Source organism: Chroicocephalus ridibundus, chromosome 3 (genome assembly GCF_963924245.1).
Source record: "Chroicocephalus ridibundus chromosome 3, bChrRid1.1, whole genome shotgun sequence".
NCBI lineage: Eukaryota > Metazoa > Chordata > Aves > Charadriiformes > Laridae > Chroicocephalus > Chroicocephalus ridibundus.
The window spans coordinates 84,939,560-84,963,841 of NC_086286.1; the positions used below are offsets into that span (position 1 = coordinate 84,939,560).

The window sequence follows — 24,282 nt, forward strand, 5'->3', positions numbered from 1 at the left end:
ACTTTCCTTGTCAAACTAGTCAGAAGGATTTCATGCAAGTACGAGATCATTATTTCAGCATCTCTCATCCTGCAAAGGAATCTTTTTACTGCCTGCATCTAGGCATTCAGTCTATAGATTAGTTAGACAAAAGCAGTCGGCTCCTTACTTTGCAGAACATACTGCTCTGGCTTGTTAAAGCACCAAAAAATAGGGCTAGAAAAGCATCTGGGTCAACAAACCTGGTCACCCAACATAAAAAATAACCTGTCCTATATATCCCATTCATAAACGTATCAAGTTTCATACTAGAACTATTTATTTCTGTTATTCCTGTAGCCAGCAATTCCTGAACTGGTGTTCCAGAACTGTACATCTAATAATCACAAACCTAAAAATTTCCATCTTAAATTTATCCAAAAATAAAAAACACAACTTCTAAATTTTAAAACTCAACTTTTATTACCAAGTTTACAAGGCTAGCTGGTTATGTGTGCATACACTATACTTTTATGGCCATACCTTACAATGCAAGAAAATTAAAAGGGAATGAGGCTGTAAATGAAAAGGCTGTTATAGATGGATGTCTTCTAAGTGATATATGTGATAGAAGTGATTAGCATTAACTGATCTTCTTGAAGAATGTACAAGTATAATTCATTATAATGGCTTGGAAGTGCAATTAGTGAACTATAGTGTAAATGACACTGCTGTTCATAGACCTACCCATAAGAGTAATTATATTTTGAAAACTACTTAGTGAAAAATTGATTGAATGGGTCCTATGGGCATAGGTAATTGAGATAAAAATATGTAAACAAATGCCCATTAATAAGTTTTACAGCAAGTTTATATATTTACATGTTTAGCTAGTCTGGAAATATACAAAAGGAATCAGAATTTTCTGGTGTTTCAGTTTGAAGGCACATTTAAATGAAAAAATATTTTATGCCTTTGCAAACAATACTACTGATTATTCTTACGTTGCATAGAAAGATTCATTGTCATTTTCCCCTCACTGTGGCCTGATACTTCAAAAATAGTGAAGTTCCGGGAAAAAAAACATAAACTCACTCCACTGTCCTCAATCATTTAACTTCAAGAAGCTTCTAGATCTGTAGCTTTAGTGTGGCACACGCTAGGTTAGAACAAAACCTGCCTAGTGATGGTTGCAGGGATTCCTGGGGCAACGGGAGCTATATTTTTTGTATGATAGTAATATAAACTATGTAGCAAACATATTTTGCAAAATAATAAGTTTTGACAGTATTTCATTCAGTACATATGTTCCTTTGAGAACTTACTGATAATATCTTATTGGCATTATTCCATTTCATTAATAAATACTAATTTCTTGTTCTTCTTGAGATGTCAAAAAAACTTTTATTTGATGCTGGGTTTTTTGCTTAAAGGTTGTGCTTTTCCTGAAGACCTGAGTGAATTAGCTAGCAAATATTTGGTTATTCTAAAAATAAAGGTTTAATTGACTTTGCAAGCATAGCAAATAGTTTTCCCCATAAAATTTATTTATCTGATTATTAGAAAGGCAGTGTTTTCAGCTACAACTTAACTTACTTGATGATTTAACACATGAAACAAGGTCTCCCAAGCATCATTTAAATGTGTAACTTCAAGGGTTAATTCTGGGAACGAACTTGATGCGGGAAGATATGAGACTGATCAAGACAAAAATTAATGCTGGATAGCAGTGGCAAAATATTTCAGTTTTAGGCCCACAGGAGTCCCAGTGCAAATTGTTCCTGTGAATCTAAACCCTTCATCAATCAGATGTAAATTACAGCATGCATGACTGGCTGCCTTTTCCATTCTGGAGTTCCCCACAGAGAACAAGAGAGCTAACTGCTACAGAGGCTCAACTAAACTGTAGTCTCTTTTTTGCTCCCTTGAGGATATATACCAACACATCAGAAGAGACAGCATTCACTTGTATTCCCCATCAGGAGATCTCACAGAATCATAGACAATGAGTCAAGCCAGCATCTTCTAGAAAAAATTATAATAAAGGGAACCAGGAAGGGGACCATGGGGGAGACATATACTGACACAACACTAAAAGCTTTCCTACTGAAAATACTTTTCTAACTACATGTCCAAGCTTTCCTTGAATAGCTGCTTCAGAGAAATCAAACCCCGCAAGAGGCTGAATACTCACAGAAGGAGAAATTCTTTATAAAGAGCAGGATCATAAGACTTACTCCCAGTATTCATGTGAAAGTGGCTGTCATAAACTCCCATAAGTAACAGGAGGGACAAAACCGGATTTTTAAGCAACAAATTGAAAACAGAGCTGTTGAAACACCTAATAGGGGGTAACTGAGCTACCATGCAGGAGAACGCTACCATTAATTGAATTTCAGCCACAGAGGGGAAAGCTGAAATTCTTGCTGTGCTTGCGATCTTCACTCCCCTAATTATGGGCAGAGTTAATGTATGAACAGACCCTATGATTTGCAAAAGCAAACCACAAATGTCAAGCTTTGTGAAGTAAAATCAGAAGATGACTAGAATATTTGAGAGAAGGTGCGGCTTAAGGTAGCATTTCTCAAAATTTCTAGAAAAGTATGACCTCCTTTTGTCTCACCAGTCTTCGTGAAACTTTCTGAGTCAGCAGCAACTCAATTTCTGCAGCACAAACGCTGCTAACGACTAGCTGAGAGTATTTACACGAACTTACCCATCATAGAGCACTAGAACTGCTGCTTAATTATAGGTAGTTAGCACTTAGATAGCTGAGGTAAACAGTTGCACCTTGTAATTATCTCACCTATTATCACCTCTCACTCCCAATACGACTGCCTCTGCAACCTATTTAGGAACCGTCATCTACTATTGGTTTAACAGGTACAGATCCAGGTTGGATGTGGCAGACAGGCCAATTTACTGCTCCCATCCTACAAGTCATTTGACCTTTCCATGTGTTTATTTCCTTCTCCACTCTTTGTTGGTCTTGCCTATTTATATAGTAAGCTTTCACAGAAATGAATTCTTGTATATCTTCCTATGTACGAGACTAGCGTCTGTGTTTCTCACAATCCATTATTAGCACTAACAGGTTCTCAGCAATGAAGTTTCATAGAACTTCAGTTTTGTTAAATTATTTTATATAGGCAAAACAACACTTTTTTTTGTTACAAAGTTTTAGAAGGGTAGAAAGCATTCTGCTTATTTCCATACCTTTGCCCTTCTAAATTCTACTCATTCTTACAATTTAACTTACTGAAGTATAACATTGCTACCTGGGAACAAGATTGGGAGCTACAATTTTAATTGTTGTTAGGGTCTTTAGATCAAAGGTTTGGCATAGAGTCATAGAATGTGTTGGGTTGGAAGGGACCTTTAAAGGTCATCTAGTCCAACTGCCCTGCAGCAAGCAGGGACATCTTGATGTAGTTAAAGATGTCCCTGCTTACTGCAGGGGGGTTGGACTAGATGTAGTCTCCAGTTTTTAGAGAAGACTTACGTTGAGCCACCAAGAAACATAATGGCAGAAACTGAAGATATGTTTTAAGTTTTTTGAGTAAGAAACAAAAACAGAATATGCCTCTCTGTAATTATTTCCGACTACTACAGACCTTTATCTTTGCCTGGCAGCTGTCTAAGTCTGTGTGATATGCAGTGGTTACTGAAGCCCGGTTTCTAGTGGGCCAACATCTACATTATTAAACTCCTATCCCAACTAATGTTATTATTGGAAGGACTCTGCAGGAAGTCCAATAACTGAAAAGGAAGAATATATGAAAGACACTGGCAATGCAAAGCTGAAGAGCTTTAGCTGTTGCTTTCTTTACTGTCCCTTCCCTGCACAAGTCCATGAGCTTTCATCTACTGAATCCAGAACACTGGATATTTTTCTGACTTTCCTGAATAAAATCCCTGCCTTTTTCTTTGTATATTTGACCTTCACGACTATTCCTATCTTTTTTGACTCAAAATATTAACTGCTTCCTAAGTCTGTGATTCTTCCTTCATTTGAGTTGATAAGAGCTATCTTTCTGCTGGGATAAGCAGTCCTCCCAGGATTCAAATGGGTGGCATCTTCTTCTATTTTCTTTAATTTTCTTTAACTACCTTGGAGAACTCCACATTTCTACATTTCATTTTCTACACCTCCAGGGCTTTTACTTCCCTATTTATTCACTTTTGATTCTCAAATTTAGTTAAGTTCTAAATCTGTGACCCCATGGAAGAAAAAGGGATGAAGCTTGTACTGAATGTGACTGTGTGAAGCATCTACTAACTGAAATTGCTTTGATCCAAATTCTAAAACTTAAGGTCTTAGGCAAAGGCTTTAAGATAGAACCTTTTTGCAGAACAAAAAAGAAAAACCTGAAACCAAAACACACCAGCAGCACCATCCCCGCAAAAAACAAACAAGCAAACGACTTTTAATTTGAGATCAATTCATTAGGCTTCTAGAAAGGATCTTAACACTTGAAAAAGAATAAAAAGTTTACATTTTAGTAATTTTACTTATATATTATCACTGTTCTCCCTTTTGGCTGACATTCTAGAGGCTCAGTTCTGCCACGAACTCTGATAAAGTGCTATTAATTTATCTCCTTTTGCCTAGCTACCGAAAGCATAGCATCTTCTTGCTCCCCTCCAAAATCTAGCCACAGAGTCACTGCAATCTGTCTTGTGTCCAAGATATCCCTCTTCATCCTTTGCATTCTTTTAGCTGTCAGCCTAGATCCACACTGCCTCCTGAGTAATGACAACAGCAGCAGCTCATGAGGTTCAAGCATATACATCCCCCTTTGCTGTTCTTCATTAGCTCTACAGCCACTTCACTCTAATTTTCCATGTAAAATAAAATAAAATAAAATAAAATAAAATAAAATAAAATAAAATAAAATAAAATAAAATAAAATAAAATAAAATAAAATAAAATAGGATTTTAAAGACCTACATAAATCACCTTTGGAATATAACAATAATAAAATTAAACATGTGCAAACAAATTGAGTATTTTATATTTTCCTCATCAGATGTAGTATCCTGTGATGTCAAAATGATCTTTAATGAGCAACGAGAAGCTGCAAAAGAGAACTACTACTTTCCTCAATTTCTCCTAAAATACTCTCATCAAAGATTCTCTATAAAGGCTCATACAGAACATGTAGGAAACATTTATTGAGTTCAGAATATGACTGTTATTCAGTTTTCCAATCATTAAGGACAAATATGTATTTGTATAGATATTTTCGTATTTTTTGCCATACTCCCATTAAATTTGTTTTAAATTTTTTTAAGATCACAATGAAATCTTTTACTTAGTGTGTTGCCTGCATTTCCTAAAACTATTATTACTCTCTACTTTCAAAACAATCTTTTTAATGATACTTTCGTCTCTAGGTACTGAAGAGAAAAAGTTATTAATTCCTTTAACAACTTAGACTAAGAGATACTGTCTCAACATTTGCCTCAACACCAGGAAAACTGTTATCTGTATGCCATGCTCATTTACCTTATAAAATTGTCATCAAGTTTATGTACAACAGAAGTGGATATTCCCTTGTTTTTGTAAATAATGCATGCTTTAAGAACGGAAAGTGCAAAACTGAACTCAGGAAAAATCTAAAGGAAATCTATACAATCTTTGAGCTATGAGGTTTAAATGTCTCTATCTTTTTTTCTAAGATTAGGAAATCAACAACTTTCTCTGATTTTTTCAATTGTTGTGTATGTATCATGCTTACCCTGTCCAGGAAAACCTTTGTATCAGAATCCCTCTCGAGGTAATCATGCTTATATAATACAAACCCAGCATTTTCCATATGCAATACCAGAGGTTTTTCCCTTTCAGCAGATTTGAAAATAGCTGGTAAATGACTACTCATTTTGCAAGGGTTGATAACATTTTCAGTTTTAAATAGACTACATGAATTAGGCAAGAAATGCAAAGAACATACAGCAAGCGACAATGCACTGCAATAAGAGATCTTTAGATGAACTGCTTAATCATCGATGGTCCTATGTATTTGTTCCCCCCCATCCCAGGATAAAGTGTATTTCCCTAGAAAACTAGCAGAAGGCCCAAACTCAAGGCACAGTACTGCATCAACACCTCTGATTTTAGAACCATAATTTCTACACTGGCAGATTTCACTCAAAAAAACCCCTAGTTGCAACCACTAACCTTTCAGAAGTTACCCAAACTCCAGAGGTTTTATCAACAGTTCAAGAAAACCGGTTACTACTGAATAGTTCACTGTTTCTATATGTTCTCGCTGATGCTCAAATGTTTCAGCAAACCATTTCTTTGTCAGCTCTTGACAAGGTAGTCAACTATATAACATGGCTTCATAAAGATAACTCTGAATGGATGAAACAGCATCCACTACATTATAGAGAAAATCAGCTACAAGATCTGCCCGATGATGCATGCAATCTAACCACGTTTCCATTAATGGAAGAGGTTTGTTGTTACTTTTCTTTACTAGCACTTGGTTTGACGTGACTCAGATTTTAAGGATTTTGAAACCATTTACTTCACAGTTCATTGTTACAATATTTGCCTCTTAACATTCCAAAATTATTGCAATTAACACTTTTATTCATAAATTTTACCACAGACTTGCAAAATTCTACTAATGGCTTCCGTTTAGGATCCATTCTCAAAATGAATATTGCATTTTTGAAAGCCGCTCCGTTATGATCAACTTATGTTTGCTCCTGATTTAATGGGGTATTGCTCAGGATACCTACAATACTAAAGATACAAGAAACTATAAAAATAAACTGAAGAAAAATAGAAGTACATAGTTTTACATAAAAAAAGAAAAATAAACCCACTGCTATTTTTTCATTAAGAAAAGTTATAAAAATTATGCTTATTTCTATTAAGGAACAACATAAGAAATCACAGGTGTATTCATAACTGTGAGACTTACAATCTGAATAAAAAATTTGTGCGCAATTATCACAAGCTACCGAAAGCTGTCACACAAACACACCCTCCTCTCTCAACCTTTCTCCCACTCTACCCCGGCCCTGAGAGAAGCACCAACCCTAAAGCAAGTCCCTACAGTGAACATAGACCTGAAGTCGCTCACGTACACTTTACTCAAGAAGCTGGATGTAAGCCAGCTCCAGTCTGGAAGCAATCTAAGCACGTTCATACAGTGTCGCATGCAGATTTATAAGCCCTGCCTCTCAATGTTGATGTTCCCCATGATGTTCACTAGAGGCTTTGCTACTGTTATTTATTTTATTTGGAAGGCACTCAGACGCAATGGTGATGAGCCGCAGCACAAAACCCTGTGAGAGAGAGTGAGAGAGTGTGAGACAGAGATGAGAATGAGAATAAAGACATTTTTATTACGTTTGTCGTAGTTTGAAATTCATAATCCTGAAATTCTCCGAACAATGGACTTAAACTACAGTCAGCAATTCAAGAGGAACAGATTCCTCACATTAGCCTCTTGGTGTGTGGTGCCAAAAGGTCAAAAACATTGAATGCGATTTAAATGTGTAAGTTGAGATTCTGTACAGAAACCACACATCTTGAAGTGGTGTGAGAAATGACCACAAGCCCTTTTAACACTAGTTTCTGTCACAAAGCAAATCTTCTCTAACACCAATCTCCTGATTATATTTTGCTATTCCACCAGTTAAAAATGTAAGGGAGGAAACTGCATCTTCTTACAGCCTGAATATTCTCTCTTCTGCTCTCAAGGGACCTTTACATATTAGGCTTTGGACATGTAATTTTGTTCCCTTATTTTGGGACGCTACGAAATTGAGAAATAAATCATAATATTATTTATATTATTGTAGCAAATGCTTTCTTAATCTATTTCTTTCACACACATATATAAGAATATACACCACATTTACACTCTGTTTCTGTATGTGCATAAAATTGCCACAAATAAAATGAGAGTCACAGTTTATTCTTTGTATCTGATAAGAAAAAAGTTTTAAGCCTTTTTATGGAGTGATAAAATAGAACACAAATTTTATAATTTATGGTTCACAGGATGCAACGATTGATATTATATAGAAATTTAATCAGTCTTGCAGAGCTCACAGACATCTCACAGTAGGAGGTTCTTTTGACATTTCATGGAGAACTAGGCAAGATGAGGTACAATATGTGTGCATATTTCAGTATGTTATGTATTTTCTTAAGCTTTCATCCTTTCAGGACTTGTTGTCATCTTGAAGGAATCATTCCTTTAAAAAGCTCTAAATACACAAAAGATTGAAGCTTCAACTTTTGTTTGAAGCAAAACAGAGAAATACCTGCAGAGGTAGCCAGATTTTTTCCTGATATGGACTTCACAAAACTGAGACATCTTTAACACTTTTTCTGTACCTCTGGAAATCTGTCAGGTATACAGCACCTGGCTGCAGTCACATAATCTGTCTACAACCCTAATGTCATGTAGAGTTACGACTGGGAACATTTTGCCACAAAGTCTTTCAAGGGTGTAGGACGAAAAAGTCAACTCAAAGCCATGGACCCTTACTTACCAACCCACAGCTACTCCATTTCTAAATTCCCAGCAACTAAGAACTGAGACTGAAGAGGGGAATATAAAACTATTATTTGCATTCTAAGTTTTAATATTCTTATTTGCAGTATGTTGTTTTATGTAATGAACAGATAGTGCCATAATTTTACTTCATCTAGCAGTATTCCATTACTCTTAATTGACACAATTTTGCCTCTGAAACAAGTTTATGTCAGAGTACCATAATTACATTTATGACTATTCAGTAAACCTACTTATACACTATTATGATATTAGGGCTTGTTGGACTGAACATCTGAAGCCTCAGATACTTTATCATAAACCTGTGATTATGGCTGTTATCCCAGAGCTTCTGATTAGGAATGTAGGCAGGTACATCATAAACTTTTTGATAAATGTTATCGCATTATTAAACACTTTGTGCTGGTGTTATCTAATTGATAACTTTGTTCATTTTCCTGATTCTCTACCATTTTTTTCTCATACCCCAAAGTCGTGGCTTAAATATACAAGACCCAGTACTCAGTTTTTAAGTGGAATCAAATTCCATCTTCAGACAGCTACCTTAGGAAACATCTTAAAGATAAATATAAAACACTAGAAATAGCTCAAATTATATATCTGGCCAGATAACATGCAGCCATGTTAATACAATGCTCTACTATATTATTAGGTGACAATCTCTATTGAGATTATGCATCAGGAACAAGAATCACAGCCATAAATGACTTTGAGTAGAGATGGATGAAACATTTTGTTTAAGATGTCTTTTCTCAGTAAAAATATGCAGCATTTGTTTCTTTGTTTTACTTCAAGTGAAACTGTGTTGTCCTAAAGTACATGTAGAAAAAGTATCAACCCATTAAAGAGTCCAACTACAATAAACTAAAGATTAATGAGAGGATGGCTGGCTGCAGAGGTTTCCATTCTTATCTGCTCTGTCCCCAAGGCAGGAAGGACAGCAACATTCATGAAACACCTGGAGAACCTCCACGGTTTAAATAAAGCCTCGGATATTAAGATAAACCCATACAATTGTTCTGTAAACAGAAATAGCTGAGCATCTGTTCTATAAGCAGTTTTCCCATGTCTGGAGCAGAGACTGGACAGAGACAGACAAAACGGACAGGTGGGAGCAAGAGATGAAAAGAATCACCCCAGGATGAACATCCACCTTGCGAGGCAGAACTCTGAGATAATAAAGTAGTAACATATACAATTTCCTTATTTCATAACCTCCTGATCATTGAATCTCGCTGTACAAAACCAAACCAAAAAAATAGTTATGTGGTAAAATTCTGTGTTAAGTAATAGAGAAGAAAGAGTTACTCCTGAGATTTCAAAGGTAAAGGTATTGACGCTTCCTTATATTAATGGATTAGATAACTTCATCCTCTTATATCCTGCCAAGCACTGTAAGCTTATTTGATTTTAGACAATCAAGAAAATTCCAACCCAAAAGAAATCCCCAACATGGTCACCGATTTTTCTTTTTTTTTAACTTTTGCTTTGTTTCAATGTAATTAAAAACTATGGTAGCAACAACTTGTTTAAAAAGCATGAAACCAATCATCACCTTAGGAGTCCAAAATCAAGAAAGGCTAATCTTTTCCAAGCGTTTCGAAAGTTTTGTGTGGCCTATAAAAGTCTATCTACGACATCTGTGAACAATTTTTTTTATTTACCATTGTTAGACCTGGGAAGTTGCAATTTGGGCTTATATGTCAGTGTTTGTCAGCAAAGCACAAAACTTCATCTGGAGAAATAGAGCATGAAATCACTTTCTCACCCTGTTTCTATGCATCATACCTAACAACACTGAAACTTAAAAAAAAAATCCACACCACTACTAAAGTGGTGTAAAAATAAGTTGTCAGATTGTTTTCTCAACTCAAAATCAAACCCAGAAGTACACACACTTCCGTTGGCAGCTAGAAATCTGAACAGTCATTGCAATTGCTGCGTTACCTTTACCTTTTATTTTCCATAATTAAAAACAAAAGCTAAAAGAACCTCTAAAAATGAGACTTACAATGCATGCTTAAATCCTATACAGTTATGATAACGTAGTAATGAATAGAGACAAATTTCAATTGTCTCAGGATGCATAGCCAATTATTAGTGAGAAACACTGTTGAACATTAAAGACTTAAATGCATAAAAAATACTATCTGGATTCTGAGAAAAGAGGGCTAAGCAAAACTAACAAACAGTCCTACAAAGTTCATCAGGAGGTTCACGTAGGTTTCCAGAATAAGAATTTAGTACCGTTCCTCTTTCTATAACTTTAACAAAGCTTCTTCAAACTATGTATCTTTCACTTTTTTTAGAACCTCACTTGTAATGGGGCATAGCATAAGTGAGCAGATGATGGAAAATGTGCTGTATATAATGCAGTTTTATTTATGAAAAGAATTTTTCCTAACGCTTTTGGTTTAAGAGATCAGACATACAAGAAAAATAAAAAATGAAAAGTAATGTTTTGGACCAACTTGCTTAAGCAGTTTGAAGACTATTGCAGCTTTGAGGGGTTTATTTACCAAAACCCTGTTACAACTTTCCATTTTCACTTTGATCTCAACCTAGGTCTCACCCTTCTCCATTTTTATTTCGTCCTCAACTCCCATTTCTAGTTCAGTCTCACCTTTGCGTGGAAACAGGGAAGCAAAAGGACCTTCCTGGGTACTCTTCCTCCTCACAGGCTGTGAAACTGTTATCATCAACCTTTAGAGGGTATGAGACTGACGTCCCAAAGGCATTCCCGATGTCGGTCTGCAATTAGAGGTGAGAGGTGCGAGTGAAGGGTGAATGGGAGTGACCTAGCTGATCTGACAAGATGTGTGTGCACCAAGAGAAGCCTATCTTACCTTAGTCCCTTATGTGAACATCACAATGTACAGAAAAGTCACAGTTAAATCCTGTCTTGCTTCTGCTTCTTATTCAGGGCTTCAGATCAACTCCATGGTGTTTTATGGAAAAAAAACCCCAAACAAAACAGCGACAACAAAAACTAACCAGTGAAGAAATCTAACTACTTGAAGAAATTGAGTGCATTTAAACTCTTATGTAGTATAGAAGCTGCTTAAAGGTTTTCACAATTCTATGAAGTTTTTTTCAGGCAAAGAAAAGTCTGAAACCAAGGCTCCTATCACCCTATTAGAAACTAGCACAATTAAAGTATAAACTTAAATTATTAGGTACGTGTTGGAGGAGTGGAAACAAAACAATCAGTTAAAGCTTCTGCATTTGCAGCTGCTTGCTCAGGCCTTCTTTGGCTGGCACAGTTGATTAAGAGAATGATTTATCAGTCAAATGACAGGTCTGTTCTTCTCAGCTGCTTTCTGTTCAAGCTTCCTCTGTCCTGTCTTTATCCTTTAATCCTTTGCTTCTTCTCTGTTTACTCCCTTCTATCTTTTTTGTTATTATTGAAGGAAAAAAAAAGAGAAAGTAGTTTTAATCTCTATTCCATGCTTCCCTCAAGTTCGAGGGAAACGATTGTCAAAAAGGGATAGAGACTGGATACTGTGGTTAGCTGATAATTCTTGTCATCTGCTCCAGAGATGGAGCCACAATTATGATTGCCTGTTGCCTAAAAGAAGAGTATAAAATTGTGGATCTTACTTCCCTGATGCCTTTTCCATCCTTGAACAGACTGCTTTAGTCACCAAGGTTCTCAGGCTGGACCCATCCTGAATATTTAATTCATGTTTAAAGAGGGAAGCTCTCTCACAGTTGTAAACAGAGCTAACATTTTTGTGGGGATTTGAAAGTTAAGGTGTTCACACATTGCCACAAATCCCTAATGCAACTTGGAAGTTGCTTATTTTGAAGGAGATGAAACAATAAACATAGGAGGAGTTGATAAGACAAAATTCAGGCTCTTTGCATTGGATCATTAAGCACAATTAGTTGCACTACCCTTGTTACAAGACAAATAAGAGTAAGCACTACAGATATAATAAAAGACAGTACATCATTGATAACCAATCTATATTCAGCTTACTACCACCTGTAAATGCAAGCAATATGTTTCTTTTAAACAGGCCTGGAAAGTGGCTCCCGGGATACCTTTAGGGAATGTGTACTTTTTGAACTAATTAATCACTGGATGTCATCGCTGCTCCACTCCACTGCATATGAAACAGCAGTTCTCTGGCACTTAAAAATCTTAGGCAGAAGGAGGTTCAAGGAAAACACTTTAAGAGAAATAAAACTTCAGTGCAAGAGAGATTAGCAGGAGTTAATTCCACATGAAAATGGGTATAGCTTTTGTATTATGGATGACTTTCATTCATTATTTGCATTATTTTCATGCATATCAGCTGAGAAGTTCTTCTTTTTTTCCCTTTTAGTAATGTATTGATGCTCTTTTGGGGAAAGTGGATTTGATAAGACACATATTACAGGAAAAAAGGCTGTTTAAGCTCTCTGCCAATGTACACTGGCCCTAAGATCCTTGCCAATACAGTGTTTTATAGTGAAGAAAGACAACATTTTTTTCCAAATATGGGTCTTTTTTGTCATATGTACAAACAGAAGTAGGACACCAAAGCATGAATTTTCACTAGCGACCCTAAGGCAGAATATGAACCGAGGTCTCCAGAGGGGAAAGGCTAATGCACTAACCTACTGCACCACCAAGTCCCCTTCACTTTCCAATTATCACAGAACCTCTCCTACTGCTGCGACATTCTCCCTGCCACATAGGTCAAAAAGTGAGTTACTGTCAGAAGTGATTCATCTAGCAGCTGGCTCAGGAATTCTACAGAATAAAATGACTGGTGCCTTTCCCGAGTATCGTTGCAATACTACAGATTTACTTCAGGCTTTTTGTATCTGAAATCATGACTGCTTTTTCATTCATACAGTATTGTGTCATATCAGATTTAGAGACATCTTGTAAGAGGGAAAAACCTCAGTGGTATCCGTTTCATAATAAAGTTCATGTTTATAGTTACTACAAAACAAAGACCTCTGCTCAAATAGCTGTATTTCTAATGCATAAAATGACGCACGAGTGGTCTCTTTTTAAATATGTAGCCATATTATAAATGTGATCCAAATATGGTTTTTTTTCTAGCACACATTTTAATTATTAAAAAAGTAAGCTGCTTGTGAACTCAGAAAAGTAACACATACTTAAAACTCAAAATGGCATGAGAGATTTTTTCCTCCCTAACTTTCCTGTGTCCTGCACCTTATAAATAGATATGAAGTGGCCCTATGCAATGATTCACAGGAGTAGCTTATTTGTACAAAAGCCCCAACATTCATGCCCTGATTAAAATATTTTCAAACTTAGATTTACTCTAGTGTTGACAAGTCATTTCCCCAAATACTTTTTCAATAGTATGAGATTTCTCTTCCTTGAAGGATTTAATAATTTAGTACTGAAGATTAAACAACACTGAGTGGTTTCAACCTGTGTAGCCTTTTTGCTCTCTTTTTAAGGTTATTGGCTTCATTTTGCCTCAAACTGTCACACAAGCTTACTAAAGAAGCTAAATATTTATGAAGTTCTTGGCCTCAATGGTATGAATCAGTGAGTACAAAATTAGATATCTAACAGATTAATCAAAGCCTCCATTTTATACCAACAGTTAGTTGCAGTTATTTTGGTGTTTAAAGGCTTCCCTTTCTCCTAAACATCCAGACACTTTCCCATTCCACTCTTATTGCAAGTTGCAAGCCCAGGCAAAAAACCAAACCAAACCAAACCAAACCAAACCAAACCAAACCAAACCAAACAAACAATTCAGAGTACTTTAATACAGTTGATCATCCTGACTGGTTTGTAAATGAGGTCTGTAAGTCAGGATCCTCCACTAAAAATTTGCCTCTAACTTTAAAAAATTCCACCCAGTGCTCTGCCAGCTTCATTGATCCTACTGCAGTTGTATCAGTGCTGTGTCATCCCTTCCCTCCCAATCCTTTGCATTTGTTTTACCTAGACATAGTGCTTATAAAACAACTGTTAGAAAAACATTCACTTGAACTTTTCCTAAACGTTTGTTCAAAACTGAATCCTGTAAATTTGCCAGGTATTGGTCATATAGACCAATTTTACGTCATACAACTTTATAAGAGATCCTTAAGGTAAACCATTTGCTAATATCTGTTCTTCAGACATCAAGCTAATAACTAATTAAATGTTGCTAAAAGAAAACACCTTGCAGAATGCCTATGAATTTTTACGTCATTAAAAATCATGGAATATTTACTAGAAAAATTCTAATTAGAAAGTTTCAATAATGAACCTGAGGTAGAATTTTCCCTTTCTTTATGGAAACCATCCTTCCAAACATCCTCTGAACAAAGGAAACAAGATCATAGTTTATTATTACTATCATAGAATAAAAACAAATGCAGTTTCTTATATTCAAGATATAATTTAGTACAAGAAAAAGTCTTAAGCAAGATCTCATAATTTAATTGTCCTTTATAATAATTGCTCTTGAACCAAAATTATTCTTACATTATTATTTAATAGCATTTTCCTACATTTTATATATAACTTTCAGTCATCTACTTTTATTTAATGGCCTCATATTATGTAATGTTGACACATCAATCTTTAAATTACAGTATTTTTAAGGAAACCTTAATTTTATTATATGTTGTTACATGTATTAATCAAAACTTCACTGCAAATGCTGATTCACAACACAAAGAAAAGGAATAATTACATGGACTAAAACAACATAACAAAGACCTCAGATGCCATTACCTTAAGAGAATTTTAAAATTCACCACCTTTTGCTTTAAAATAGATAATGCTAATGTTTTGGTCTGTGAAAAAATATGCTGTAATTAGCTAGTACTACACAGTAAAATGATTTTTTAAAGAAGTTCCAAAAGCTACTTTTTTTTTTAATCAGCTAAAATATGTAGATAATATGTTGTTTTGATTGCCTATAATATTTAGTATTCATCAGCTGCAAAAAGATTTTCTCTGATTTAAAATACCTAGAATTTCAGCTAACAACATGGAGTTTCTTTGGACGAAGGAAAACATTTTAAAATAGCAATTACCACCATAATTGCAAATAGCTGAAAATTTTTGAATTTTTGATGGTCTGATTCTAGGCTTGATTTGCAACATCATTTCTGATTGCATTCCTCTGCGGATCTTCTTGTTGACATTCAGGTTTCTGGTGTGTTTCTTTTTTTTATTACCAGCACTGGTAGAAACTGTCATCAAAAAACTGGGGAAACAGTAGGTCAAAGGAATCAGGAAAGGTGAAGGTAAAGATTAAGAATGAAAGGTGTTTGTGAGTCTTCTACATGGGTAACCCATCTTCTTTCAAAATGCTTGTAGAATGTATTCCAAAGGGTTCTTCTAAGCAGATTTTATAAAGGAGTTACTCTACAGACTGAACTTCTATGAAAATATTAATAATTGCCCAAATAGATTCCTTTTAACTGCTCTTCTTTATTTCATTTCACTTCACAAGCTAAACTACAAAACAACCAGATCACCATCTCAGTCTCCCTCCTGTCTCCTTCTAATTCAAATGAACAGAGTTCTTCCTCCAGCTGAATATTCATAGTCCTAAATACATACTGTATATCCATACAGAACTCTTCTTCGATCAGATTTTCAGAAAATCTAATTACTTGGTACCATCAATTGTATTGATGAGAACCATAGTAATTACAATTGGCAGAAGCAGGTCTGTGAAAGGTTTCCTACTATTTGGAAATGGCTTCTGTATCACCGGCGGCATGCAGTTTGGAAAACCCTTTCTTATTTGATAGTACTTTATGCATTTGTATTTTCACTTCTCAGAGAGGGTAGCTACTGGTGGTATTGTATGACACATGACCACAGATGGAAAAATCTTTAACTAGGGTAGCCTTAAGTTGCTGTGTAACACTGATACAGACAGTGTAAAAGAAGCCATTGAGAAAGCGCAGCTGAAATGTTGATGACTAGGTGAATCATTTACTTCCATCCATCAGAATCATAGAGAATGCTGGACAACACAGATATGAATCAGTTATTAAACATAATGAGTAAAATTCATTGTAAGTAAAGACATTTAAGAATATAATATGGATTACAAAATAATATCAATATGCATGTATAGTTTGCACTATATTTTACAGTATTTCAGTATTTAATAACCACGAAGAGTCTGAGGAAAATCATAGAATGACTAACGGCATGTCAAAGACAAAGATGAAAGTGTTTTGAGATGCACAGTCTGATGAGTCATCTTTTATGACTAGATTCTAAAAAATTTCATTTCACTCTCCTTCTTAAATTCTATTTTTTCACGCAACTCCACATTTTTATATATTTGCCCTTCAAACATTGCAGGATTGTCTGATGGAATAAGAGAGAAATGGCATCTTCCAGAAAGTGACGTTTCAGTGTTGATTTATTAATTACTTTCCTTCTTCCTTTTGTAAAATTTCATGTGAGTGCAATTTTGAAGGTGAGGGAACTTTTTTTTTTTAATTGCCTCACCTTCAAATTTGTAGGCTTCATGTGATGGACTGAAAATCGGTTCTTTATTTATCCTTACCTGCCAGGACAGGAACTTAGAATTTTTTAAGTGTGCATTTGTAAACTTGAACAAACAGTTCTGCTCTCAGTTATATTTTGTAACTGCATTTACTATTTGTCCAAAAACTGTAACTAAGGAAAAACAAAGAGATGGAGAATATCCCACCTGTTTTGAAAGTAAGGCCATTATGAGACGAATATGGTAATTATTATCTTCAGGGTTATGAAATGTACTGAGCATATGGCAATTTACATTTACTTAATTACATGTAGACTTAATTAATTGGTAGGTTTACCTGTACATTTACTAACATTTGCTCTCCTTTAAAAAAAAAAACCATGTTAAGTGTTAGCATTAGAGCACAATAGAAACATGTTCTTTGATAGGAAAAAAAATATTACAAAATCCTACTAATGTGTGCCTTTTACTACTACATATATTTCTAAAAATTCAAAGGAGCAGTGTAAGAGACCTAAAGAGTTTACCAACTGACAGTGGATCTTTATGGAAGGACTTTCAAGCATCAGACATTTTCTAAACTGTCGCTCTTAAATGTCTGAAAATAGGTACTTTAAAATTGGACTGGTGTAAAATGCCCAGAACACCAGCTTTTAGTGGAGTGTGCTGCCCCTCACCGATTTATTTTGGCAGAAGTAAAAGGTCGTTCACCAAAGGGTTGGAAAAAACCCATTAAATATGCCTAAACTCAAAGGAGTTACATAGAAGTGCCACACTTCCATATAAAAAGAGCTTATATATTTGTACCAATTTCACCAGTTACAACTTAATGAAAAAGGAATAACAAGTACATTTAAGGATCACTAAACTGGATAATTCTATACGTGCTCATGAATGGATAACTACGTGCCTTTTTTTCTTTACAAAGTGGAAATAATAATTAAGACACCTTTTCCCAGCAACATTTCTAGTGAACCCCAAATAAGGTATTCCTCTGCTTTAGTCATTCATAAAAAGCTTATAAACTTTACCTGAAAGCATGCTGCAATTGTACATGATTTGCCTTTTCTACTCTCCTATATCTACCCGGTTTTCAATCTTTTCCTCTTTTATTTTCATCATTTTATATAGGCTTATTGCTGTATATATGAATATACGGTATCCAGTAAAATGGGGTCCAAATGGTAGTGCAAGGTTCGTACTAGATAATAAAAAGAGCAGTAACACCAGTAACACGACAGAACCCTCTAAACTGCTAATTCCTGTTTTCCCTGAAAAAGGTGCACTGCATCACCTTTAATAACGGGAGAGATGCATTCCATTAGTAAACAAATGCTCACCATGGGCAACTGTATGCAATTAATTCACCGACCGATTACAAAACTGGGCAATTTTCCAACTGCTTTACCTGCAGACCAAACCAGCGACAGTCTTCGTGGTCCCCTTCATGAAGCAGATCTTTGTGACAACGCCTCACATGTGCAGTAAGGCAACTGAAATCCTTTAATTTTAATAACATCCAATCTGCCTGTCAAATCAAATTATTGTCTCAATGACAAGCAATAAAGACGGCTTGAACACACTGTGAGTCAGGAGTAATAATTGATCTCTTGAATATTTTTTCCCATGCTATGAACCTTCCGCTTCAAATGAAGCATATCCCAACTATACTTCAGAAAGCTCAGGCACAGCCACTTCAAAGCTCCGTGATGGCAATATAGTCATGCTATAAGAAAGACCAGTTCATATCAGTTTCCTCAGAATTCCACACCAACATACTTTATTAATGTGATTAAATCACATGCTTTACGATGCAAATGTGTAAGTGAATTTGTATTTAGGTTAATAACAGTTTGGATGCAGTCACAGTTTCAAGAGGGCAGACTTTCCTTCAAATAGCTCAGATGGGAAATTTTCACGTCATCTTTTGACCTTCCTAACAAACTTCCTTCTGTTTTCATGATGGAAATAGTCATTCCATTTTAAAACCTTTTCTATGAGATATAGGTATTTGCATATGTATTTTTATATGTCCATTTCAAGAAAGGAAATTTCATGTCTAAGTTTCTGAGAAAAATATTCGTTCCTATACTCTTTTTTCATGTTTTCTTTCAGAAGTTGTTTCTTTCCCTGAAATCTTAAGCAGTTCATAATGTGATTTGTAATTTTCTTCTATAAATTACATCTCTTCCCAGACGTGAATGTGAAAGACATAGAAATTAGTATTCTGTGTTACTGAGCTGTTTCTTTCCATCGTAGAAAGATACATTGTTTGCCAAAAGCCAACACTGAAAATAGTTTAAATGTGAGCCCTATAGTAAAGGAAAAGCTTGCTGGCAGGTTTGTGAAAAAAAAAAAATCTTCCTAGGTGAATTATTTCTTTGCTGGTCTTTAGCACAGAACAGAGTAGGTTCTGAAGGACTCCCGTCCTTCGCAGAAAAAAATGAGTCTGAGATCAATTATTTATTCTTTTTTTAATAGTTAAGAATAAGACGAACCTTAAAGATGCCATGAAATCAAGAGGAGTTTGTAGTGGAACAGAATGTGGTGTAGCTTTCTTTAGGCAGGATTACAAATCAAATAATAAAATATACTTTTCTACCTAAATAACAAAACAGACAAAACAGACATCCACTCTCATCTCTATCACCTCTAATGTGCGCAGTGGACCATTCATAAGTAAAGTAGTCAAGATCTTTTTATGCTAAGTAAAAAAGAAATTTAAAGCGATAATTTATATCAGCAGGCATATTTAGATAAAATAGAAAGGAAAGACTAAGGTTTACAAACCGAGCGAGGCATCTGAAGTGGGACTTAGATTGAATACTGGTATGTAAATCGAAGGCATAAAAAGACATACATAAACACATGAGATTTTACCACTAATATTCCCAAGCTGCCTAGTGTTCTGCTTCCGCACGTGTCCAAAGCTACACCAGATAAATCGAGGCTAAGGGGTTCGATACCTAAACCTGACTGAGATTCCCAGACTAAGCAGTTCCCTGATGTGTCTTTGCTGGAGCGCACAAGCTCCCTTACCGTGCATTGCAGAGGGAGCCTTACAGCCTGACCCGCTGTGATAGAGATTCCCACCCAAGTTTTCTACGTATTAAACTTCGAGTATGCAACACAGAGACTCACATAATCTAAGTTCTTTTACAGCTCCAACTCCCTGAATAAACTCTTATACGCACATATTCAAAACAACCCAAAAAGCTTTCAACACAGTGACCTTGGGAGAGTCTCTTTAAAGTAGCAAACTGTGAGTTACGGCGTTTGCATTTCACTCATTAATAACAGCCATTAATTTCTAGATGTGTTTATTGATGTGCTATTATCAACATATCCTATATTCATAGACAATAAAAATAGCATTTAGGTGTAATGAGAACGGCATATTTACAGGATATGAATTAACTATTGAGGAAAAAAAAATACTATTGCTGACACAATTCCTCAACACTTACCACCTCAAAAGGCTCTATCAACTGGCATACATATGCAAACAAGTTCAAACAGATTTCACATTGCTAATATGGAACTAGTTTATCCCGCAAATACACAGTGTCCCCTGCTGTGATGAAAGGAGACATGCCCGACATATTAAAGTTATGCTGAACAAAGAAAGAGATTTTAGGAAAAGACCCAGTTGTTATAAAAGTATGATGCTAAACACGCTCACCACAGCACCGCTGACTATCGATGAAAGTAATATAGCCTTGATATTTAACTGCACCCTCAATTTGCTATTGAAAAAAAAATGCAGAAGAAGAAGTCAGTGTCATATACTGACAATTATATTATTTGCTGATAAAGACAATTATCAGAAGTCCAACAACCAGGATTTTCATAACCAGCTTCAGTCACATACAAATATACAACATACAAATCTGCAGCTTGGCTACAAGTATGTACTCCTGCCACACAAACAGAAATAACTTCAGCTCTTTCTGCTGAATTAAAGGTTGATGTAAACACTAATAAACACTGTGATTAAGGAGATGTGTTCAAAGATCAGCTGATAGTGTACATCAACCAAACATCACTACGAAACATTTTATGGGCAGACACAGGCAAAAAGTAATTTTAGGTTTCAAATACCATCTTATCAAAATGATCAGAAAAAAACTGACTTGATCTACTCAATAAACTATGAAAAATTCATATACCTATATTCAGTAATACTAGAACATTTCAAATGCTTTTATATTGATTTTGCAATTTTTAGTAGGAATTGACTAATAACTATTAGCAAAAGCTTTTTAAAGTACACTTCAAAAAAGTTTTACTTTTAAAATTTTCAATTATTTAGTTTCAAAAATGTCAATAATTCATTTTTCAAACTAAATTAGGGATCTTCTACTGTTGACTCTTCTATACTGCTTCCGATTTCAAAGCATGAATTATTTCTATTGAAAAACAATTTTGATGGAGAATTCCAAATCAAGTCCTACCACCAGCTCTTCTGAGGTTGAGAATAAATTTTAATTGTACAGCTCAGTATGTTAATACTGACTGTCTTTAAAAAGCTATTAATTTTCATAGAAAAAGAAGAAAAATAATAATCCTGAAAAGAGCTATCAGTAACATATTTCAATTTCAAAAATACTTGTTCCATGGCATTATTTCTCCTTTTTTTGCATTTCAATTTAGAAAAAAACCTTGGAAAGTCAGTATATTTACCACCTCTGTAGAAACTTTATGTTTGACAATTTGTGCACACTAAACCTTTTGAAAGCATCCAGCTCAAATCTTTCAGCTTATTTATATTTGGCTTTTTGCCCTTGTTTTTCCTATTCTCTGAAGCACTGCTGTCCTTTTGAAGAAAACAGTCGAAACTAGAGAATACGCTCATTATTGAATATCTTAAGCATTACACACCTGGATATCTATACAGCATAAGAAGTAAAATAATAAGAAATTTTACAGAAACTATCCTTGAAGACAAATTAAACTAATGAATTCATTGAAGATAAGTCTCTACACAGATGTTCAAGAAGTTCCAGTAGTTAGAGGAGCATGACACATAGGAAACACTAACTGTCTTCTTTCTCATCTTGCTTTCTTGGGGTTTGTGTTATTGTTACTATTACACATTTTCAGGATTGTGCAGCTTTGCCAGTTCTGATAGCCCTATCTGATTTTTGGTTTTACCTCAGCAAAACCATGAGTAACTTCCTCCCAGTTCCCTACAAGGGACTGTTTCTTTCTCCCTGGTGACACCAGTGGTGGCCTCGTTGCTTACGTCAAGTGAGGTGTCTGACTGTTCAGGCAGAACTTGCTACTCAAGCAGCTGCTCCTGTCTCCTCAGGGAAACGTCAGGAGCAGTATATTGATTCAGCTAATTCATTTTTAGGATAGTAAACAATTTTAATGGAGGAAAGATTTGTCATGATATGCATGCTCAGTCTGATTGGGGAATGGATTAAGGCCCATTATCAGAAATAGACTGCTTTCAAGGAAACCTCTTCCTAAACGGCATGACCCAAATTCACTGTTCAGAAAGTGTGGCTGACAAGGCTTTCCCTTTGCAAGAGCAATGATTTCATTACACTATCAGTAACAGCTCTGTTATCCACATGAACAGGAAAAGGAGACATTTGCAGCTTTAGAATACAACATAAACTAAAATGCTGAAATACAACACAAACTAAGATGTCTTGCTGGCAGGAAGATCATGCCAGACTAAACCAATAACTTTCTTTTAATAAGGGAACTGATATGCTTGATAAAATATCTATCTGGATTTCAGCAAGGTATTTCATACAACGCCACATGTGAAAAGGTTAGTTAAAGCTGAAAATTCACAGGCTAGCAGTGAAATTGAAAAGTGGATATGGAATTGGCTAAAGAAGAAACAGCAATAAGTTGTTCCGAAAGGCTGAAAGACAGTTAACAACCAAGAGGCAAGTTTTGGCAGAAAAAGTATTTATAAATTGGGAATGAAAAAATTAGAATGGAAAAGTAATTAAGTTTCTAAAAGAAAGTCCAAGAAAAGATTTCTACCAGAAAAAGCAAAAACTTCTAAGATGGAGTTTGCTAAGTTTATGATGGTAATACGAGAAACCCGGAGACCAAGAAGGTCCATTTTGACTCTGGGTTTCTAAATTTCTTACCCCTTATATTCTTTTATCAAATTCCGTTACCTTAACCATCAGCGGATCACCACATTCTGTATGTAGCCCATGCTTTCTAAAGGCACATTTATCTCCCGAATTACCTGATTTGAATTACTCAAACTAATATTCTTAGGACTTATCACTCATGACCTATGTGATAAGGTCCCCCACCCTCAAAAGCCCATTTAAGCCATTTTCAGTGAAAAAGTAATGAATGCATTTCTTCCCTACCTCTAGCTTCACTGTTGTGCCTTTTCTCCTTCTCTCATTCTTATTAGTTGCCTTTCTCAGTTCTTCACCCTTTCCTCCTCCTTTTCTGTTTTTTCTTAATACTCATTAACACTTGTTAACACTGTTTTCCTTAGCAAATACGAGGAATGCCAATAGCAATGATTCATTCTTTTGCATACATTACCTGCCAGATTCACAGTTCAACTTTGCTTTTAGAAATTATCTTGTCGAAACCATGGATATCAATACTACAGATTTCGGAGAAACTAAATAAATCAGAAGTATATTTAAGCTTTTCTCCGTTGTCCTCACCAACTTGAAAAAAAACGGACTAAAAATGCAGTGTAGCACAAAATTAGGGGGTAAATATTCTGGTGTTATTCTTGCCATTTACATATTCAGGGTTTATCTGAAGTTCATCATGCCTATTTCTGGACTCACTGTATATGGGTAAGACATGTACAATCAACCCTTAAACCAAATTTCTTTCCTGCTCTGCGTGCAGGTGTTCTGGAGGCAGCTCTTCTGCATGTGAACTAAAAATTAAAAAATATCCTTACCTTTTAGGTGGATCTGTGATAAGCTTCGCTCTGCTGGAAATCGCTCTCATATACATCACGCACAAGCCTTACAGGCTAAGAGACCAGTACCTAATAAAAAATTCAAAGTCACTGCACGTAATAGGTAATGAAGTGCTGGTTCTAGGCAGCAGCACAGGAACTTCAGGTGTTTGCTTAATATTCACTAAGCATATTCCTAAATAGTCCATACACATTTTTTAAAATTTCTTTCACATAATGCTGCACTTTTTTAGATCCTATAAAAGACACTTGTTCAATAATATCCACTAAGTAGCTGGGCCTGGGGAAAAGGTATCATTTGCACAAAAGAATCAGAAAGACATTTAGTAGAAAATGACATATCTTTGAATACAGCATTCCAGTAAAATACTGTAAGAACTTAGGCAAAGCAAGTTAATGT

General features: G+C 35.4%; 1 long non-coding RNA gene across 1 annotated transcript in view; it reads right to left on the reverse strand.

The window, feature by feature from the left end:
* The window catches only part of LOC134513910 (uncharacterized), a 76,829-nt gene extending 52,885 nt beyond the window's left edge, over positions 1-23,944 (reverse strand). Inside the window, exon 1 of the long non-coding RNA XR_010070536.1 lies at positions 23,862-23,944. This is a non-coding gene — a long non-coding RNA (uncharacterized LOC134513910). The remainder of the gene's footprint in view (positions 1-23,861) is intronic.
* Between the last annotated feature and the right edge of the window lie 338 nt (positions 23,945-24,282).